Raw genomic sequence first — 16,777 nt, forward strand, 5'->3', positions numbered from 1 at the left:
TCAGTTATCTCCTGTAAGAATCACAGAGAGGACCTGGTGACACAAACTAGATCTCTGGACACAGTTGTCTAAAGAGCCATGGATTGTTTCTCTCCAAGTTGGCAATATTCCATTGAAGTCTTGGACTCTATTGGCTGACCATCCCTTTCAAGACCCATGGGACAAGGGTACCCCATCCGCTCTTTTTTTGCCTCTGGAGTTCTTTGGAAAGGGGGAAGCCTGATTTTAACACGTTTAGCCTGTTAAACTTGTTAAACAGGCTGGGAGTCTTTTGAAATTCCTGAAACTCAAAAATCTTAAATGGGAGTCTCATTTTTGCATAGATTGAGCGTTGTCTTAGGTGATGCCTCCCAGATGTGCAAATTTTCTAAACTTTGACAGGTTTGCCTTTATTTCTGTGAGATAAGGCTCCTCACTAAGTTTCCCAGTTACTATGTTCCCTCGAGAATGTACTTAGGGTGAAAATAAGCTATTGCCAGTCTTCATTCAGTCACAGGGGCCATTTTCTCCTTTATGCCATTTGCTGTTTCCAGATATTACTGGTTCCTTTCTTTTCCAGCTTCTGAACAGTAAATAATGCCTTTTCAATAAGGGGTAATGCATTGCAGAGGTACTTTGCAAGAGATTGGAACTCCTGTAAGTTATTTTTCTTTGATCCACAATCAATGCCCATGGAAGCAGCAGTCAAGATATCAAATAACATATTACATTGGCAAATCTGCTGCAAAAGACCCCTTTAAAATGTTAAAAAGCAAAGATGTCACCTTGAAGACTAAGATGCAGCTGACTCAGGCCATGGTATTTTCAATCACATTATATGCATGTGAAAGCTGGGCAATGAATAAGGAAGACTGAAGAAGAATTGATGCCTTTGAATTATGGTGTTGGCGAAGAATTTTGGGTATACCATGGACTGCCAAAAGAACGAACATGTCTGTCTTGGAAGAAGTTTAGCTGGAATGCTTCTTAGAGGCAAGGATGGCGAGACTTTGTCTCACATACTTTGAACATGTTATCAGGAGGAGAAGGACATCATGCTTGGTAAATTGGAGGGTCAGTGAAAAAGAGGAAGACCCTCAAAGAGATGGATTGACACAGTGGCTGCAATAATGTGCTCAAGCATAACAACAATTGTGAGAATGGCATAGGACCCAGCAGTGTTTCCTTCTGTTGTACACAGGGTTGCTATGAGTTGGAACTGACTCGACAGTACCTAACAACAACAACTACGTAAGTTATTCTTACCCTGCATACACTCTGAGGGCCCAATCATTGTTTCCAAGAGTAGCAGGTGGAATGCACCTCTGTGAGCAGCTCTGCAGTGTTCCGGGGCAGCTTTTTCTGCGTTTTAGCTGTTAGTGCTGTTTTTGCTATAAAGAATACATAGTAGTGGTAATTTTTCTGAGATTAAAAAAAAAAAAATCCCTTGGCTTTATTTATTTAAGTTGCGAGTACTGCTTTTGGTAAGGAAGAATGCATTGTACCATATTTTGAAAAGTTTCATGAAAAATAATAAAAAAGCTAAGAAGACTAGAATAAAATACATGTGCAGTCATTGCCAGGTGCCTTCATGTTTTACCTCAAGTTCTGCAAATTTTCAAGAAATAAAATTACAAAAATAAGAAGATTTTATCATTGACTCATATTGGCAGGATTTACGTCATCCACAAGCTGCTGAGACATACAGAATCACAGATAATGGGTGTCAAAATCCATAACTCATAACAAAAATTCTGAACTGGTCCTTTAATCAGCATGTCTTCATTAGTGAACACGCATAGTATCAACAAAAAATTCGAAGGAGATAATTGGGTCTTGAAAGGGCTATAAGAACTCTCCATGGAACCTCCGAGAAGTTTCTAGTGCTCTTCTAGACAGCTCATGAATGGGAAAGAGATAAAGTTATAAGGGCTTGGAAATACTTCTTTTTGTGGAAAATTGGGGACTGAATCAGGAAAATTAACCTGCTGGTTTAATTAATCTTCACAGTTGGTTTGTGACCTCTAAATAGATTGGTCTCCCTAGGACTTGTCAAGGGAACTTGCAGTGCGATAAGTACACTCCCCTTAATCCCTACCTCAAGTGGACTTTTGTTTGGCTTCATGTTCCCAGCTGCCCTGTGTTCCTGCCAGAAATCCTAGCATTTCCCAGAGGTATTTTAGAGGTGGTTTGTCAAACGGAAAGAAGTAAATGAAAATTCTAACCAGACACTGGAATTTCCAAATTCCAGCAGAATTTTTATCATTATATGTTGGGAAGACCCCAAACCTCCTAGAACTAGCACCCATTTAAAAAAATGAGTTGGTTTGTTTCCAACTGGAGCACATAGTTTCCATGAGAACTCTTGCTTTTATAAATACGGCCAATAAGCATTTTACTAGCCAACACAGAAAATGTTGTTCATCTAATTGTGCATAGGAAGGGTGAACCCTGAGGGGGGAGGGCAAATGGTTAATAGAAGGACTACTAACCCAAAGGTTGGCAGTTCAAATCCACCCAGAGGCACCTGAGAAGTAAACCCTGGTGATTTGCTTCTGAAAAGTCACAGCCTTAAAAACCCTGTGGAGCCATTCAACTCTGCACACATGGGGTGTCCATGAGTTGGAATCGACTTGAGGGCAACTAACAACAACAAAGGATAAATATGTAATTGATCATTTAAACCAGGATACTTGTAAGAGCAAGTGGGGGCACTACTAACAATCACACTAGGAAAACGGATGTAAACCTGGATCGTCCAGGGTAAAACAGAACATTTGGCCAGCCTATCCATAAGTGAATATTTGAAACATTGTTCTCTGTTCCCTATGATTTTATTATTATTGTTATTACACAAGAGTGTGGCAAGAATAATGTCCACTTGCTTTTTCATATTGAGAAGTAAATTTGTTCCATTTTCTTGAAAAATAATCCAACATTCTAAGTCTCAGCTAATTTGTTTTGAGCCTCATCACATATTTTAAGTTCTATGAAACTGAGATGTAGGTTTCCCACAAATCTCAATTTTCATGAACGCTTCCAATTATTTCAAAATACCTGCAGTCCTTCCACCATTTCAACATATATTCAAAGATGTTCAGTTTTATCTTGAACAACTTCAAAGTTTATTTTGAAATAAAATGTCAGTTTTCCTCTGGAATGCTCCAAGTTTTAGTGGAACAATGGGGTCACCTTTTAGAAGGTCTTTGAATACCTAAAGATATCAGCAATTTACTGCTCATCTCCAGTGCCCATCCACGACTCAGTGACCTGACTAATTTACACATAGAGGCATATAGAGGTACAGATAGATAGATAGATCGCTACAGGTGAATTTTATTGGGCCTACTTCAAACACGAAAATTGGCTGAACACTCCAGATTTTAGGAGGGTTACTCTGGCTCCACTTCAAAATTTTATTTTATTTAACATGGAATAATGTATTTTTCTCCTGCTGTGCACATTTTTGTAAGCTTTCTCAAATCCTCCAGTAAAATATAAACAGACCACCACATACAAGTTTGTGATGAGGGGAAAAGAAATGAGGGTAGTTTATCAAAGAAACCAAACCGTCTGCCATCAAGTCAATTCTGACTCGTGGCAACTCTGCGTTAAGGAGTAGAACTGAGCTCCATAGCTTATGTGCAGCCACACTTGTCTGTCAGTGGAGGCTTGCATGTTGCTATGATGCTGAACAGGTTTCAGCAGAGCTTCCAGACTGAGACTCGGAAGAAAGGCCTGGTGATCTACTTCCTAAAAATCAGTCAGTGAAAACCCTATGGCGCACAAGAGTCTGATCCCATTGTCAGATGGGGGCCCTGTGAGTAGACAGCCAACTCAAGGGGCAGCTAACAACAACAACAACAACAAAGCAGACAACAGACATGTTTAGCTTGATTAATGAGAAAAATATGGCACCACTGATAAAAAGGCTTTGATAGGTGGTGAATAGTTTCTTCTTGGACCTTTTGCATTTAAAGGATATTTAGAGTAAACAGAGATTTGGTCTATTGATATCAAGTTTGCAAAATACAACAAAATACCCAAATAAACATTTGCTGTGTTTCTCCACTATGTTCCACTTCATTAAAGGGAAATCACATTGGCAGGATTGTGTAGGGTATCTACTACCAAGAACCACATAAAAGAAGTATTATGAGACAGCTTGCAGAAATGAAAATAACTGGCCCTTGAGAACTTAAATAACTTGTTCAAGACCACAGTTTGTAAGTAATCAAAACTTTTTGTGTTTCCCTAGTGATCAACAATTATAAGTAAGAATATTCATCACCCAATGATGATTTTAGATCCCTTAGGAAAGGAGAGGAGTCCTTGGGTGGTGTAAACGGTTAAGAAGTTTGCCTATTAGACTTAATGGTCTGACTGAGACTAGAAGGACCCCGGTGGTCATGGCCCCCAGACCTTCTGTTGGCCCAGGATAGGAACCATTCCCAAAGCCAACTCTTCAGACATGGAGTGGACTGGACAATGGGTTGGAGAGGGATGCTGGTGAGGTGGACACTTGAGACTGTGTTGGCATCTCCTGCCTGGAGGGGAGATGAGAGGGTGGAGGGAGTTAGAAGCTGGTGAAATGGACACAAAAAAAGAGAGTGGAGGGACAGAGCAGGCTGACTCATTAGGAGAAGAGTATTTGGGAGTGTGTAGTGGGGTGTATATGGGTTTTTGTATGAAAGACTGACTTGATTTGTAAACTTTCACTTAAAGCACAATAAAAATTATTTAAAAAAAAAACTTTATTAATGAAAGGTTAGGCATTCAAGTCTATGTAGGGGTACCTCAGAAGAAAGACTTGAGGATTTACTTCCAAAAAATCAGCTACTGAAAGCCCTAGGGAGTACAGTTCTACTCTGACACACATGGGTAGCCATGAGTTGGAACTGACTCGATGGCAACTGGTTTTTTTTTTACTGGGAGGAAAGGAAAGCTCGAAGTGTGAACAGCTGAAGAGAAGGAAAGAACAAACAACAGGACTAACTACTGTATAAGGAGCCCTGGTAGTGCAGTTATTAAGCAATTGGGTGCTAACTGAAAGGTTAGGGGTTGGAACCCACCAGCCACTTCAAGGGAGAAGGATGTGGCAATCTGCTTTTGTAAAGATTACATATAGCCTAGGAAACCTTATGGGGCAGTTCTGTAGGGTCACTGTGATTCAGAATTGACTCGACTGCAACGGGTTTGGTTTAACTACTGAATGAATGAACGGATGGAGACCTTGTTGCACAGTGGTTAAGAGCTCAGCTGCTAACCAAAAGGTAAGCAGTTCAAATCCATCAGCTGCTCCTTGGAAACCCTATGGGGCCGTTCTACTCTGTCCTTTAGGGTCCCTATGAGTCGGAATTGACTGGAGGGCAACAGGTTTGGTTTTTGGGGTTTTTTTTTGAATGAAAGGATGGATGATATGTCAATTTTAAGAACAAAGAAATCGCTCCACCAGGAATTCCCTTTTCCTGCTTTTCCACTAAACCAAGTAGGTTCTCTTTTTTAAATATTGCTCAAAACTTACTCTTTACTTTTTAAAAAATCTTTCTAAATGGAAAAATATTTGCGTCTTGCACCTTTAGTTCCTGTTTATTTAGCAACCCTGAAAGCATGTTAGTGTAAACTCAAAATATTTCCACTAAGGGCTTAAACAGATGCCGGGCTTAATCCCTTAGAGGAATTACACCTGTCACAGAGGTTTGGGCAGCAACTTTTAGTTTTCGTTTTATTCAGAAATCCTTGCTAGGCCATGCTTTACCACTTACTGGGTAAGTTCATTATGTGTACTGCATGTGTCTTTGTGTTTGTGTGCAGATTGGCTCATCCTTTAGTTTTAAAGCACTAGTTGTATGAGTGGAGCCCTGGTGGCATAGTGGTTAAGAGCTCAGCTGCTAGCCAAAAGTTGGCAGTTCAAAGTTCAAATCCACCAGCCGCTCCTTGGAAACCCTGTGGAACAGTTTTACTCTGTCCTATAGGGTCGCTACAAATCGGAACCAACTCAACAGCACCTAACAACAGCAGTTGTATGAGCAAAACTTTCTTTCTGCTAACTGAATCTTGACAGCTAAGCTTTGCATTTTTTAAAGGCAATATAATTCTTCCCAGATAGATATTAATTTACCTAGTTTACGGATGGAAAGTTATAACTCAGTTGGAAAATGAGTTCTTTTCTATCTGATAGATTCATGTCTATGAGAGAACATCATCTTCAACACAAAATGACCATCCCACAGGTCACTATGAGGATTAATGTCTCTTGGTAATGTTTACACAAATTTTCAAGCTTTTATTGGGAAAGTGCTGTCGTGGCCATACCAAGTTGATCTTTATGCTCAGGCTAAGGATCTTTTTCCATAAACCCAGGTTTTTCAAAGGTAGTAAACCAAAACGAATAGCCATCAAGTCAGTTCCGGCTCATGGCGACCCTGTGTGTGTCAGAGTACAACTGTGCTCCATAGAGTTTTTAGTGGGTGATTTTGGGGAAGTAGATCACCAGGCCTTTCTTCTGAGGCATCTCTGGGTAGACCCGAATGGTCAACCTTTAGGTTAGCATTTGAGCATGTTAACACCATTTGCAGCATCCAGAAACTCCTCAAAGACAGTAAGGGTCGATAACTATCTGTTTTCCAGAACAGATCAACATGTTTTGAGACCAGTTTCAATTATGTTGTTGTTGTTGTTAGATGATGCCAAGTCAACTTTTAACTCATAGTAACCCCATGTGACAGTGTAGACCTGCCCCATAGGGTTTCCTTGCCTGTTATCTTCGTGGGGGCAGATCACCAGCTCTGTCTCCTGAGGAACCGCTGAGTGGATTCAAACCTTCGACCTTTTGGTTAGCAATCAAGTGCTTTAACCCTTGCACCTCTAGGGCTCCTTAGTTTAAATTACAGCTAGTATGAATTCATTTATTCCCTAGAACCAAACCTACTGCCGTCGAGTCGATTCTGACTCATAGCAACCCCGTAAGACAGGGTAGAACTGCCCCATAGGGCTTTTAAGGCTGTAAATCTTTATCGAAGTTGACTGCCACATCTTTCCTCCATGAAGCATCTGAGGGGTTTGAACCCACGACGACCTTTTCATTAGCGGCCGAGTAACCGTGGCTCTACCAGGGCTTCTTCCCTAGAACAGAGGTCCTCAAATATTATTGTACGTCAGAATCACCTGTAGGGTAGAAGTCATCTGAAAACTTCTGATTCAGTAGGTCTGGGTTGGGGGTCCCATAATTTGCATTTCTAGCAGGTGAAGCTTATTCTCTTGGCCAGGTGACAGTACTTGGAGAACCATTGCCATAAAAAGAGCTCCCTTCCCCCTGTTGGGTTTAACTACAGCAATAACATACAAGGGAAGTTGTGAAAACTTCTCTAGAGAGGTTAAGACGTGGTCATTTTAAATTAGACCTACTTTTGGTTTTGTTTGTTTCTTGTTTATTGGTTTGGGAAAGAGTTGTTAAAAAGTAGGAGGAAAAAAAAAAGGAAAGAGATGGTTTTCTAATATTCTTGTCTAGACCTGGTGTTACTTAATTAAATTTTCATCAATGTGTGCCTCTAAACCCAGTATCTCTGCTCCCACATCCTCTCCCCCTACCAAATTAAAGAAAAAAACAAAATGTAAACTAAATGCTGTGGTTGCTTACCAGCACTTAAAAAGTTAACAGCGGCAAAAGGAACTGCTCAGGTCAGCAGAGGGTAAAACCAGTATTTGGAAATGCTATGCGAACACAAATACTTCAAACCATACAAGAGGGCTGAGGAAATTACAGAGGGAAAACTTTCCATCCAAGGTTCCAGTTGCCAAGGAGTTTGTGTAGGTTGCTGGAGCCTTCATCCCTCCGTGGCTCCTCAGTGACTCACCGTGTCCCTGGGAAGCCTTGGATTCAGCAACCAGAGAAAACGCAGAAACTCTGCCTGTGTGCCTTTGATCTCACTTAGGTGAAAAGCACCAGAGAGCTTTCATTTTTTACAACACAAATGTTTCTGATCACATAAACAGTAGTCAAGCCTATACCTTGATTCCTAGAAGTCAGTCTGATTCTGGCCCAGGTGCGAAGGTTGAGTCCCACTGGAGCCGCTGGAGAGAAGGAGGGAAAGGCTAGAATATCCTAAGACCCAGCTTTAATGTCATATTCAAGTTACTTCTTTTATGCTCCCGGAATCCAGTTCTGACTCTACTTTTTTGGACTTGGGTGGCCTTCTACAGGTAGAAGTTTCCATAAAGAAGAAATGGGTTTTAACTCTGGTTACATTTTATCCTTGGCTGCTTCAAATTTTGTCCTTGCAGATCCAAATCCAATCCTAACCTGAGGCTAGTATGTTAATTTTCGTCTCTCCTTCGCCCCTCCAGAAGAGGAGACTACCTAAAGCTGCTGTGCTTAATCTAACCCTTATTCAGTCTAGATCAGTGCTTCTTCCACTTTAATGTGCGTACAAATTACCCGGGGATCTTATTGGTGCAAACACATGACTGCTAATCAATAGGTTGGCTCCCAGTGGCTCCGGAGGAGAAAGACCTGCTCCCATGAAGACTGCAGCCTAGAAAACCCTATGGAGCAGTTCTACTCCGTCACATGGGGTCAATATGAGTCGAAAATTGACTCGACAGGACCCAGCAACTTGTGAAAAAGCAGAATCTGTTACAGCAGTCTGGGTTGGGGCCGGAAAGCCTGTATTTCTAACAAACTCTCAAGCAATGTTGGTATTGCTGACCTGAGAACCACATTTTGAATAGCAAGGTGATTAATTCTCGACCATGGCTGCTCAATAAAATCGTTCTGAGAGGTTGCTTATTTGCTTGTTGTTTTAAGACTGATACTCAAAAACAAGCATACAGAGATTTCGATTTGGTTGTTCTGGAGTGGGACCTAGTATTTTTTTAAGTGTCCTAGGCGATTTAACATGCAACCAGGACTGAGGATCCCAGGTCCAAATTAATGTTTTTCAAACTGTGAGTAGCAATTATTCATGGGTCAAAATTTGAGATAACATTAAAAATGTTTTTTTAAATGCAATGAAATGGACCAGAGTACATTGTACATAGTATAGGTATTATTTTCTACAACTATTCAGTTATGTATCAGTGTAGCTCTACAGTGCTCAGTGTAAATTTCATTACTGAGGATTAAGTCAAAAGATTTTGAAAGTCACAACCCAGATGAAAGTCAGAAAAAGTTTTTCTGTCAAGGGTCAGGTAATAAATATTTTAGACTTTGCTGGTCTCTATTGTTAAAAACAAAATTTCCCCAAGATTGAATGTGGGTACAAACTTATAGGCTTTATTTATAATTCATGAATTGGGGGGCATCTGATCTAGAAGTCAGGCAAGATTTCTGAAGGACAACCAGAAGAGGCCAAAGTTATATGGACACGTGGTATAAGAGAACAAGGAAGTAACACTGGGCAAAGACTGATTGGTTAGTTCTAAATTATTTTTCTTATATTTTGATTGGGAACTTTCATAGCCAGGCCACATGCCATAGCTGAGGAGACAAGCGCGAATTGGTTGACTTAGGTTTCGGTTCTTGGGAAGGCCAGGTGTTACAGGAAATAGAAATTTAGCTGGGTTTTGGTTTGCTGATGTGGGGCTTAGCATAAATGACTCCATCTTGGGCCTAGTATAATCAGGTTAACACTATTAAACCAAACCAAACTAATTGCGGTAGAGCCAATTCTGACTCATGGTGACCCCATGTGTGTCAAAACTGTGCCCCATAGGATTTTCAGTGGCTGATTTTTCAGAAGCAGATCACCAGGCCTTTCTTTTGAGGCCCCTCTGGGTGGACTTGAACCCCAAGCTTTCAGTTAACAGTAAGCCATTAACCACTTGAATTACCCAGATATTCCACTGGTCTCTATCATAGCTATTTACTCTGCCATTGTTCAAAAGCAGCCATAAACAACACGTAAATGAATGGGTATGGCTGTGTTCTAATAAAACTTCATTTATGAACAGTGAAATTTGTATTTCATATAATTTTAATATGGCATAGAATATTATTCATCTATTAAAAAAAAAAAAAAACCACTGCTGTCGAGTCAGAATATAGATTGCTTTTCAATTATTTTAAAATATAAAAAAACAATCTTAGCTCATGGGCTCTGTAGATTTGGCGCCTGGGCCATGTGTAGATTGCTGACCTAGATGGAGATGTCGTCTTTGTTTTGACTCTTAATTTGATTTGATGGATTATAATCAATTGTCTCAGGCGTGGTCCCAAAATAGTCTCTTATTATGACTGGCTACTTCATCCTTTGTATTTTGATAAAAACAACTGGATTTAGAGTTAAGGCCTTTTGTGGTTGTTAGTAATAATCATAATTGTTGTTGTTAAAACAAAATAGTATTTTGGGCTTTAAAAATATATGCCAAAGGTGATTATACATATATCAAGGTATCCGTGACTATAAAAAAACAAAACCCGTTGCCGTTGAGTTGATTCCGACTCATAGTGACCCTAAAGGACAGAGTAGAACTGCCCCATAGGGTTACCAAGGAGTGCCTGGTGCATTCGATCTGCGACCTTTGGGGTAGCAGCCGTAGCTCTTAAATTTATGATATGTGAATTATAGCTCAATAAAGCTGTTTAAAAAAAAAAAACCTGTTGAGACTATATTATAGGGATCCAATGAGGAGCAGGGAGATCAATTAAGAAACTATTAGAGTGTCCATGTTCAAAAATTACGTTAGAAATAAAACATACGATCTGTGCAGGAAACTTAGGGGGCAGTGAGGCGGAGGAACAATTCAGAAAAAGAAAGTGAAAATGGTTGCACAAGGCGAAGAATGTAATCAATGTCACTGAATTGTACATGTAGAAATTGTTGAATTGGTGTATGTTCTGCTCTGTATATTCTCAACAACTAAAATAAAATTATTAAAAAAAAGAAAATCTTTTCAGAGTGGTAGGTATCAGAAAGGCCCCATTACTGTGTTGGCAAATCTGGGCACTGTGCTCAAGTTCTAATTTCCAACGTGAACAAAAGTTATGCATTTGCCTGGCGTGGAAAGGAATTACCATCGTTCTGAGTAAGAGTCAGCTCCTGAACAGTACCCACACACACAAAAATCTAGACTCTGGCACACTGCTTTCTTTCTCTATCAGTTTCCCTGTCATATTCATTTATTGTCACTGAAAAAGGCCATGGCATAAATGTTTAAAGAGAGCAGTTCCACAGGTTGTAGGATTAGTCAATTCTCCAAGGAGACTCAAACTCCATCTGCCACTTTTTATTAGATGACTTCAAGCCATAAAAACCTATTGATGACTGGTAGCCAATGATATGCCATTACTGCAGAGATAATGCAATAGCCACATTGTAAAATGGTTACCCATCATCGCGGTTATGTTTCAATTGTTCCTCAATGCTCTCTGAGCGCATTAACCCGCCCGCTGCCGTCGAGTCGATTCCGGAAACTCTGAGCGCATTAAAGGGCTGTATTTCCATCGGCCAAACAGAACTGTGGTGCTGGAGTTCCTCGGGGACACCTGCCATGAGTGAAAGGTAATACTGTGATGGTTATTACTGCCCTGAGAGCGATCACGCGGATGCGTGCCAGCTGCCTGTCCCTGTACTGGGGTATGTAACAGAGTGAGTCTAAATCAAACTGAAAATGAAATCAGTTCACTTTAAATTGCTTAAATTCCCCAACCAAGAAAATTTCCAAGTAAGCTGACTTATCATTCTTAATTTTGTGACCACACTTTGGGGAACAGGCTGCAATGAGGTTGCAGTGAGGTGTGGACATATTAATATCCTAGACTATTCCTAGGATACCTGTTACACAGCAGTGCGTTCAGCATCTATTTTTCCTTCTTAGGAGTACAGAGGCCTGAAAATAAAATCTCTTTTTTTGCTGGATGCGTGTCCAGTCTTATCTCAGTCCAGGTCACTGAAGAAAAAGGGCTTCAAACAGGTTCATTCCGTTTTGAACCCCTGCCGAGATTTTGCATGTTGACCCCAGATATACTGAATCAGAATCCACATTTTAACAAGATCCCCAGGTGATTCTGATAGATCTTGTTAAAATGTGGATTTTGATTCAGTATATCTGGGGTGGAAATACAAATTCCCAGCAGGGATTCCACCCAGAAGGAACTGGTTCAAAGCCCTGGAAGAAAAGGGCTGCTACCTCCATATTAATGAGTTGCAAGCCAGTTTCTAATCACTTTCCCAAGGCTGGGCCAAGGCGTCTCATTAGATCTCAAGAGGGAGAGGATATTGAGTCTGTAGCCCAGATTCATTGGTCAACTGATTCCAGCTCTGGGAGAGCTGGGAAGCCGTGGACAAGGAATACCCAAATCTTACATTCTACCCCAACCTTTGAGCTTCTAGCACTATTGCCACAAAACTTTAAGGAGACCTAACATTCAGAGCCCCAGATGAGATCTACACAGCACTGAAACCATGATTGTACCCTTATGTTGCCACTGTGTCCCCATTATCTCCCATCCTTTGCTTTCAGGGAACTCATTGAGGCAGATCTTTCCTAATGCTCAGTCTTAAAGGGGTTACAATGGGAAAGTTGCTAAGGCTTCTCTACCCCCAGTTTTAGTTAAAAAATGAGTTTTGGACTAGAAGAGATTTTTAGTGCTTAACAAATATCCATGTGCTTTTTAATCCCCAACCCTTCCTTACAGTTAGACCTGGGCCATGTGACTAGTTCTGCAGGATGAGGGAAGAAGGAACATGTCACTTCCAGTTCTGGCCCCTTAAAGACATCCCATTCCTCCAGCTCTTCCCCTGCCTCGGTGGGTGGAAACTGGTACAGCAATTGGTACAATAGAATAAATACAAGGTTGTAGAAGACCACCAGATCTGCATCAGATGAGGATGTGGAGTAGAAACATAAATCTTTGTTGTATTAAGCCACTGAAATTTTAGGTTGGTCTGTTGCAGCCGCCAGCATTACTAATCCTGGCTAATACAGATGATCTTCTGGCTGCACTACTGAGTTGGTATTCAGGCACCAGACCTTATATTTTGATTAGTCTGACCAGTGAGCTTGAAGTCCTGGAAGCAACCATATTTTACCACATTCAAGCAGTAGCAATTTTAAGCCTTGTACTACTGAGAGGGAAAACTCAATCAATTGTTGCAAAGAAATGTATTATGTATTCCTGTTGCTGTGAACCCAGGCAGTGAACTGAAGATTGTGAGAAACACCAAGTAAGTATAAGCCATGTTTCAGGAAGATTTTGTGAGAGGCAAGACATTTACAGATAAAGCAGTTAAATAACAGTGGTTTTTATAAAGAAATTAAAAATATGGGAGATGACTATGGGTTGGACTTACCTGCGGAATCTTTAGGTACAGAGGTCAGGCCTTGGAAATTAGAGAAAAATTTAGCTAAACAGAGAAAGAGTGAGCCAGCAGTCAACGCAATGTAATTTGACTGAGCTAAAAGCACGGCGGGGAGAATGGGTACCATATATTTGGGAGAAAGAAGGAAGAATGCCTTTCCTAAAGGATATTGGGAATTATAACTAAATAGATAAGTTGGTGTAATATATGTAAGGCTCTTTATTCTATGATTGAGAATTTTTGATATTGTCCTGCCAGTGATTTTCAGACTTTGTCATGTATCATTTAAAAAAACAACATCAGAATCTTCAGGGTGGAGCCTAGACATTAGCATTTTTAACAAGATTCTAGGTTATTCTGACGACTACCAAAGTTTGAGAACCACTTCTGTAAGCAGTTGACAACTGCTCGAAGTTTTGAATATGCTTTAGGCTGTATACAAAAAAAAAAAAAACACCATTGCCACTGAGTCAATCCTGACTCAGCAACCCTATAGGACAGAGTAGAACTGCCCCATAGAGTTTCCAAGGAGCACCTGGTGGATTTGAACTGCTAACCTTTTGGTTAACAGCTATAACTCTTAACCACTACACCACTAGGGGTGGCTGTATGGGTGGCAGAAAAAGAAGTAGGGGACAAGCAGACATTCCACAGAACACTACTTTACCTCTGTTCTACTTCTACCCTAAAAAGGAAAGCATACAACTACAGGGAATTGTATGCATGGCACACGCAGATAGGCTGTGCCTCAAACTTTCAGGCAGCCATAAGATTGCTAGGAATGAGGCACCTCGACCCATTGGTATCAACCATTCTATGGGTGCTACCTTCCTCTGTGATCAAGCCAGACACACAAGATACTTAAATACCGCGTTGGCAAAGTGAAAGACATTACCATGATTTATGGCGTAGTGGTTAAATGCTATGGCTGCTAACCAAAGGTTCTGCAGTTTGAATTCACCAGGCGCCCCCTGGAACCTCTATGGGGCAGTTCTACTCTGTCCTATAGGGTCGCTATGAGTCGGAATCAACTTGATGGCACTGGGTTTGTTTTTTTTTTTTTTTTTATAGAAAGCAAATGGTAGACAATAACAACAAATTCCCAAATGGGAAACGCTTACCCTTCCCCAAATTACCCACGATCATTCTTATGTCGCTGGGCCGGCACACTGTGGTTCAGGTCAGATGCTGTGTACATGTCACCGCAGCCTCCAGCTACCACCAAGCTGCCTGAGGCTTCTGCTCTGCCTCTGGACCTTACTGGGCCTTGCCTTGTTGGCAGGAAGACCCTTACACAGGCTCTCCCCAGCATCTGCCACTGAGCCCTTGTAAGCCTCTGCCACCAGCTCCTGCCACGCTACCCAAGCCTGCTGAGCTCTCTTGCTGCCATGTTACCCGGGCCCCAGCTGTTGAGTGGGGGGAAGCATGCAACCCCTGCACAGGGCACACTCAGGCCTCTTTTGCCCTGTACAAGTGCTGCAACTCTTTAGCTCTGATGCCAAGCCTCCTGCCCAGAGGCATCTGGCTCTGCCCTGCTGTAGGAAGACCCCTACATGAGATCCTCCAAGGCAACCCTTGCACAGGGCACATTCAGGCCTCTGCCCTATGTGGGCAAGTGTTATAGCTTTTTTAGCTCCGCCAGCAAGTGCTCAGAGGCACCCTGCTCCACCAGCAAGCCCCTTGCCCGAATGCACTCAGCTCTCTCGCTTCGTGCAAGCCTCCTCGTGCCCGTCTCCTCAGTTCCTGCTTTTTGTACTGCTGCCACTGTTTCTCTGCTGCTAGGCTCTGCTGTGCTTGCTGTCACATCTTGCCATCTTATGTGTTACAGCTCTCGCTCCTGGGTCTAGCAGTTTCTCAGCACAGGGACCCTAGGTCCTTTGTCCAAAGGACCACTCTGCTCCAGACTCTTCTTGATGGTAATGCGCCCTCCTACCCCAACCTCTGTGGGATTGGCCCTGATGTAAGGAAACCTCTTGTAAATGTCAAGGCATAGCTGGCCCTGCCACCAGGAACTGACCAGTCCTCTTGGTGACCATTAAGTCACTCAATTTACATAGTCTCTGCCAATCATTTTTATGGAAGCTATGAGACCATGGCTAGAAAGGCCATATAAAAGAGATTCATTGCCCCACAGGAATCAAAAGGAAATAAATCAATATTAAATTATATGTTGGTGTATAAAAGCCTACCTCTGCTTAGTTAATATGCATTCTTATTAAAAATTATGAAGTTATTTTTATTTCAAAATTGTTTTATTATTTTTGAATGTATATACAGGAAAATACGTAGTCCCTGGGTGGTGCAAATTGTTAATGCTGCTAACTGAAAGATTGGTGGTTTGAATCCACCCAGGGACACCTTGAAAGAAAGACCTGGTGATCTACTGCCAGAAAATCAGGGATTGAAAACCCTACGGAGCATTCTACTCTGACACGCAGAGTTGACTCCACGGCAACTAACAACAACAACATAGTTATACAAGGTAATACTATCCACCTGTGGTGCTTAACGGCATGTGTCGGCTTGCCTAGGCCGTGATTCTCAGTGGTCTGGTGATACTGTATAATCACTGTCCACTTTGTGATCTTATGTCAGCAGCGAATCAGTTGGAAGGGGAGTCTCTTTGGGGGTGTGGCCTGCATCCAATATAGAAGGATGTTCTGGCAAAGCTCGTGCTCTCTCAGTCCTGCGATCCTGCACCCGTCTCATGGCCTGACTGACCTCCAGTTCTTGGAGAAGCCATCAGCCAGCCACGTGACATCCAGATTTTGGGTTTGTCAGCCCCTGAAACCATGTGAATCAGAAGAAGCATTCAGCCTGCTGCCTGACCCATGGATTGGGACTTGCCAGCCCCCACAATTGTGTGCGCCATTTCCTTGAGTAAATCTCTCTCAATATATTTATGTATATGCTTCACTGGTTTTGCTCCTCTAGAGAACTCAGCCTAAAACTGTAGAAGTAAAAAGAATGAATTAATGATACACATGACAAGTATGAATCTCAAAAATATTGTGTTGAGTGAAAGAATCCAGGCACAAGAGTATGAATTGTATGATTCCATTTAAATGAAGTTCGAGACTACATAAAAGTAATCCGTGTTTATAGAAAACAGAACCATGGTGACCTTTGTGTGGGGGGCAGGTGTGTGGGGGCATGAGGGAAATTTCTAAAGTAAGGGAAATGTTCTGTGTCTTATATATATATGTATCTTGAATCTCTACCTTAAGATGTGGTTTATATGAATATATTCATTTGTAAAATTTCATTAAACTACACGTAGAGCTGTTTATAATGTGGAAATTATACCTTGATTTAAAAAATACACTCCAGTAATTTCAGGATATCTTGATTTTGGAGACATTAATATGTGAAAGAAATGTGCATTAACAAATCTATAAAATGTAGGAGAAGATACAACTTTAAAAGTATAAATACAGAAAAGAACTATTACCTCTTTCAAATTTGGGTCCTAGGAGGGTCACCACGAGTCAGAATTG

This window comes from Elephas maximus, chromosome 2 (assembly GCF_024166365.1).
Source record: "Elephas maximus indicus isolate mEleMax1 chromosome 2, mEleMax1 primary haplotype, whole genome shotgun sequence".
Taxonomy (NCBI): domain Eukaryota; kingdom Metazoa; phylum Chordata; class Mammalia; order Proboscidea; family Elephantidae; genus Elephas; species Elephas maximus.